Raw genomic sequence first — 6,597 nt, 5'->3', positions numbered from 1 at the left:
AAGGGAGACATTTGCTATGTTGGTCCCGAGAACTGTTGACAGACGTTCTCAGGGTGAGGAGTGTGGTCAGCTTGTCCTTCCTGTGTTCCCAAAGATGATGGAGGCCTGGTCTAGGGAACTATCTTTAAAAACAAAATTTACAGGCATTATAAGTTTCTGATTTCCCTGGCGAAGACTAGTCAACAAGGGCCCAGGCAGATCCACCTATATCTCTGGGTTATAAGAGCATTTTAGAATTGCTCAGCTGTCCTTCTAACCAAGATCAGTGGTTCGGGTGTTCCCCAGAGAACTAGGGGGAAATCTCCACCCAAAGGCCTGAGATAGCTGAGAGGAGTCAGAGCCCTGGGAAGAAATGTGAAGCCATTAAGCAGAAAAACATCCTGGGCCAGGAGCTCAGAGACAGCTATGTGAAACATCTGCAGATCTAGAACCTGGGACTAGCCCCATACGAGGAGACAAATCCTTCAGTGCTTGCTGGTGGGTCACAGCGGCAGACTCTCCCCTACCCAGCCCTGCCTGCTCCTTTTCCCACTCTCTCCCCTGCATTCTGCTTCATGTCCAGTGCTACTTCCCAATGCACCAACCTGAGATGACCACCGTCCCCTTAAGTAGTGGTGACAGGGAGAATAGATCAGGGACAGTCAAAACAAAAATAATGTTCCCCAGAGGGTAGATTCCATACCAGGCACCACGCAAAGTGCTTTACCTACCTTAACAAGAATGTCCATTTTACCAAGATCCAGAGAGGTTAAGTGACTTGCTCAAGGTCACACAGCTAGGAACAGAGTCAGAATGCAGATCCAGCCCTGACAGACTCCAGGACCTACAGCAGAGAGGACAGAGTAGAAGCAGTCTTTCTGGTCATAAATACCAATATCTCTACTCAGTCATCCCCATGCCCGGTGTGATCCACAGGATTTCGAGTACTGGGTGCTGTTAGCTCCAGATGGGGACGCTAAAGCATAGAGAAGTTGTGTGAAGTATCTACAGTCTCAAACAGGTCAACAGAATGAAACAAGATGTGGGTGGTCCATTAATTTATTACCTCTTTGCAAAAACTGCCAAGAGATCCAATTGATTGCATGAAAAATATCGACTCAGGGAAACACATTAGTCAAACTGATAAGGACGTGTTTGTCTAGTGAGCCAAGTGTGAGAAATGAGGGTGGGTGGTGTCTCCGAATGCTGGCCAGGGTGATGCTCATATTCTTAGTATTACAGATTCCAGAGCTGAGAGAGATCTGGGAGGTCAGATCATCTAATCCCCCACTGCATCCCTGGCCAGCGGTCACCCAGCTCCAGTCCGGGGACACACAGTGACAGGGAGCTCACATTTCCAGGGCCTGTGAATTCTGCTTCTGGACATTCTGACTTCTAGGATATTGGGTCAACAGAAGTACAACTTTGATAGTCTCAGCCTGAGGTCCTATGAGTGCAAATGAGGTCCCCATCAGAGCCAGAGACTTTACATTGTTATATTGGGATCCTTTTGGAATGCCAATGTTTGAAATAGTTCAATTCTAATTCTAATCGAAATAGTTCAATTCTAATTTCAATGTTTGAAACAGTTCAATTCTAATTTTGGCTAAAATCCTCTTTTATACAGTGAAGATGTTTTTGCCTTCTAGCAGCTTCTGTCTATTGTCCCCATTCGTTTGTCTGCCACTGTGCTGAGCAAATCTAATGCCTGGTCTATGTGACAGGCCTTCAGCTACTTGAGGACAATGATCGCGTCTTTTTGGAATCTTCTGTCCAGTCTGGCTTAGCAAGAATGCCATGTCTGTTGGGGAGACTTCATCTGGAGTCCTGCATTGAGAAGTGGACCCCGAAGAGAGAAGGACATAGGAAAAAAAAAAAAAAAAGAAGAGAAGGGGGAGGTGACTCAACAAGGGACCGGCAGAGACTACCACACCATGTTTCAGTCCCAGAAGAGGACAACCCTGGATCCACCTTTCTTCACTGTGCATCGCCATGTCACTATTGAGCAAAGTAACTCCTTCCCATCAGGGAGTCTGGAGTGAAGTGATGCTGCCTCAGAAAGTTCTCCATGGAGTTATTGGTATGTTTTTAAATAAATAGTTTCTATTTTTTGGCTCCAAAGTGGATTTAGCATCTCCTAGGAGCATCAACTTAGTCTGGATTCAGTGTGGAGGCTTAGAGGGAGGAAAAGTCTTGGAAGAAACACCCCAGACTCATGGGGGAAAAGAACCAAAAACAAAAATCAGAGGAGTGTAATCTACCCAAAGCACAGGGGAGTTGGCACTGTGTGCAATTCTGGTGCTCAATCAAGGTTAAAACATAACCCAAACATTGGCGAGTCCAAGGGCCAACTCCCTACATTTCTGGAATGGTCTCACTGAGAATTAGAAATACATTTTATTGACCAGAATTCCTTTTAGTCTTTACCACCCAGGCTGCCTCATCTGTTCTTACTGGACAAGACCAACTCCATTCTGAGCGCAGCAATGTTGTCTGAGCACAGATGGAGACCCCCTTTCCTCCCCCTCTAGACCTCTTTGCAGGGGAGGACCCCTTGTTGATTTGGAAGAAATATTTTAAGTCACTATGGGTGGAGGGTGACACCCAAGGGTATGCTCAAGTAACAAAAGATGTCTTCAGAACTCCTGGATGTGTGATGTGGAGGGGAATTTGTGTTGTTCCTGAGAGGGGAGAGAAGAGAGAGGAGAGAAAAGAGTAGAAAGAGGTGAGGGGCAGGCAGTACATGGGAGAGACCTAGGGGACAATCCTGACTCCTGAAATGCTTAATGTAAGCTATAAAAATCACCAAATGGCTGGTGGGAATGGACTTAGGGGTGAGTAAACTAGAGTAAGGCTGAATGTTGTGCATAATCTCAAGGAGCAGAAGCAAGAGACTGTGGCAGGGATGCAGGAACTAAAGGTCTAAGTCTGAGTTACATTTGTTTCTTTGTTTATTTCACCTGCGGGACTTGAACTCCTTCCACTAGGGGCTGCACCTTTGCATTTCTAGTACCCAGGACACTGCCTGAAACATAGAAGGCCCTCAGTCTATGTTGTTTAAAGGAAAGAAGGATGGAAAGATAGGAAGTAAAATCTTCTAATTTCACAAGTAATAAAGGGTGAAAGATAATTGAGAATGTCTCAGAAACTTCAAAGTCTCAGTACTGATTTCTTGTAAAGTCTTCTGATTCATTCAAAGGAAAATGGAATCCATTACACTTTTCTTAAAACATTGTCTCCCTTATCTTGACACTGGCTCTTCTTTAAGTCTAGCCTAGATGCACCTGCTCCTTGAAGCCTCTTCTATGCCCCTAACTGGACATCATGGTACATGATCTAGAATCACAAGAAAATTAGAATTGAGAAGGGATGTTAGAAGTCACTTGCAGATAGTCTGATTCCTGGACTTTTCTTATGTCACTTAATACTTTCTATCTTACTTTGTTTGTTTTATAAAATGTCTTTTACTTTAAAATGAAGTCTCTCTGGGCCTGTCAACATAGATGTGTGTTCCACACATGAATAAACCTAAGTTGAAAGCATGAAACATGATTGGCATAATGTTAGTGCTGGAAAGTGCTTTGCAAATGTTTTACAAGAAATAGATATTACTATTTCAAACCACAATGGCTTCCTGGTGAATGAAAGACCTTTTTGTTCACTTCAGCCCCTCGAGTTAGGATATGCAAAGTAAAGTTGGAGTCTAGCTTTGGAGTAGGAGTTGGAAGAAGCCCAATTGGCATTCCAGTAGGAGGGGTGAAGGGCAGTCTGGGAGGGAGCAGAAGAGGTGAGATGGAGGAGGTGATGCAAAAATGGACTAGAGAGATGATGAGAGTTGGGGGTGAGGGGTGACACGGCCAGGGAGAGCATGCGGTGGCAACATGTGAGAGTCAAAGTGGGGCATGTCCATGTTCTCGTGATGTAACCCTGCCCCCACCTCCATTTCCTACAAACCTTAAGCTGGACTTTTGAGCAAAGTGGACACTTTCCCCAGGAATTCACAGAACTCTTGAGGAGGGTGGTGATCTTCAACAAGGCATAGAATAGAGATTTGAAGAATCCTATCTAGAACTTAAGAGCAGGGAGACCTCAGCAGATATCTAGGTTATACAAGATGATTTAATGTCATGGAAATCTGTGTATATACAAACAAATGTTTCTTCCCTTACATCATCACCTAGAAACCCACATATTTTCTTACTGGAGACAGAGATCAAAATTGTATGTAAATAGTCAAATCTCAGCTGTAAAGTATAAAGTATCAGTTGAGTACCTTTCATATAGTTTTTGTCTTTCTGTGATATAAATTTGGATGGTGTCATTGTTACGCAAGAGAAGATCATCTCCAATGTAATGTCGGGACAGTTGGGAAAAAAGATGGTGTTAGTGATACATGATCCCAGCAGTATCCCGCAGGAAAGTCTGATGAAAAGTTTTCACATGTCATTACACATCTGAAGAAGAATTGGCATGTGGCATATCCACAAACCAATCCTGAGCCAGGAGTATACTGATATCAGGGGCTGTGACACTTCAAAGGCCATAGAAGAGGGTTACTGCTATGATAAGCTGTGAAGAAAACCCTACCCAGATGGCTTTGTTTCTGGAAAGACCTTGCTGGAAGATGAAATTGCTCTGGGTCTTCTCCATGATCAGATATGCCACTTGCTAGCTCATAATGCCAATGGGAGCAGCTGTGTAGCTGTACATCCTAGGTGTTTCTTTTGACACCTTGCCCATTCTTGCCTGTAGAAATCTTACTAGTCATTCATGCTGTCATTCCCCCATTGTGCCGGAGGTTAATGAAAGTGCTGGGCTTAAATCTTCCCCAAGTGTACATGGTGACATAAACAACAAAAGATCCCCCGGGGCTTGCATGAGGCCAATCTGCCAACAGGACTACATGGCAGGTGACTTGTTCATCAGTCTGTCCATCTTCTTATGGCAAGGCTTCTGATTCATCATGTCACTTTAAGCTTTTCCATAAGATAGAGAAATGAGGGAATTATGTCTGTTCCCAAGTTGATGAACAAGATGGTAATGATACCAGTGAGCAGGGAGAGCCCAGCAACAATGTAAATCAAAAAAAGAAGGCAAAAGCATAGCAATGATCTGGGTCAAAGTATAAGCAATAATCTTTAGGTTGTCAAAGATTAAGCAACGTTCCTCCACCCTGTTACTAGAGATGTAAAGATGTCACTGTCATTCAGTAAGACTGTGTGGCCTGCATCTGTGGCTGCATTAGAATCTGATATCGTCATGTCAATCTCAATATCTGCCTTCTTTAGTGCTGGAGAAGCCTTAACTCCATCCTCTGTTGTAGCAACGACCGCATCCTGTTTCTGATGGCCCACCTGAATGATCGGTCCTTCTGGGGAGATGTTGGAGTAAAGGTGGTTTCTGAGTGGTTGGTTAAGAGCTCATCCAGGTGCTCCTGATATGTGACCTTCAGCTCCATACAGGTCACCACCGCGGCTTTAGCCTATTTGTGAACTTGCCCCATCTCAGTGTTGAGGCATTTTTAAATGTCTTCTACCGTCTGTCTCACTGTTGGCTGAAATGACACCTACATTCCCCGGCAATAATGTTGGCTGTGAAGGGATGGTCACCTTTGACCATGACAATCTTGACCCTATCACTGTGGCATTTGGTAAATATATCAAGTACAGTAGACCAAAGGGGATCAATCCTTGACAAGAGCCCACAAAGCAGAGTTGGAGGTAGGGGAGGTCATGGTATCTGTCAAATGAGTGGCTTCTGGGAACCTGACTGCTGGCAGGTAGAGACGACCAAAACCCAGAATGTGGCTTCCCCAGGCCCTCAGCTTCATGTACATGGCATGGAAGGCCTTAGCTGTGCCCTTGACCAGAGGCTGCTCAGGAACATTGATAATGATGGTGTTACACTTCTTGATGATTTTCTTGGGGGCCCTTTCATCATCATGAGGAAGCATTTGTCAGTGGGGTCAGCCATCTCATGTATGGGGAGTTGAAATTTGTTGGTAGAATCAAAAGGGATTTCAGGCACTTTGCAGTCTCAGTTCCTAATTTCTATCACATCACCCAGAATGACCTCTGAGAATTTCCAAGAGCAGTTTCTACCATAATTTTCTCCATGATGGAAACACTTTCCTGTCCTGGTTTGAACTAAATTTGGTTATACAGTGTTATTATCTTGAACAAGGAGGCTCAGGTTCCAGAGCTTCAGGCAAAGGGTTGGTTTTTCTGTTTTTCATGGGTCAGCCATATAGATCTGATTTTCATACCACACACAGATTCTATTGTAAGTCCCAAGGTCAGTCCCATCAGGGCAAATGGTAGGGGTAGAACTGAGGTCTCCACTGCTTCCAGGACTGGGCAGTTCTTGACCATTCATTTTTCTGTCATTAGTGGAGTGACAATGACATTGACCAAGAAGCCCTCAGGTTCATGGGCCATAGAGGCAGCAATGAGGAAGGTGGAGGAGTCCAGGACATACTTCATGGACACGGTGATAATAAAGAAAAGAATGCTGGTGAAACAGCCACTTCTGCCACAACGCAAAGTGCTCAGTCTCAGTGGCAATGGGTGTCTTCCCATTTCCCACTCTCAAAGCCAGTGAGGCCATCTGTCCAATGAT

General features: G+C 44.5%; 1 pseudogene; it reads right to left on the bottom strand.

Moving 5' to 3' along the window:
* Positions 1 to 2,615: 2,615 nt before the first annotated feature.
* Positions 2,616 to 6,354, bottom strand: LOC105096129 (potassium-transporting ATPase alpha chain 2-like; annotated as a pseudogene).
* Positions 6,355 to 6,597: the final 243 nt, after the last annotated feature.

Source organism: Camelus dromedarius, chromosome 4 (genome assembly GCF_036321535.1).
Source record: "Camelus dromedarius isolate mCamDro1 chromosome 4, mCamDro1.pat, whole genome shotgun sequence".
Classification (NCBI taxonomy): Eukaryota; Metazoa; Chordata; class Mammalia; order Artiodactyla; family Camelidae; genus Camelus; species Camelus dromedarius.
Note: the sequence above shows the minus strand (reverse complement) of the source record. Positions and strands in the feature narration are given on the sequence as shown.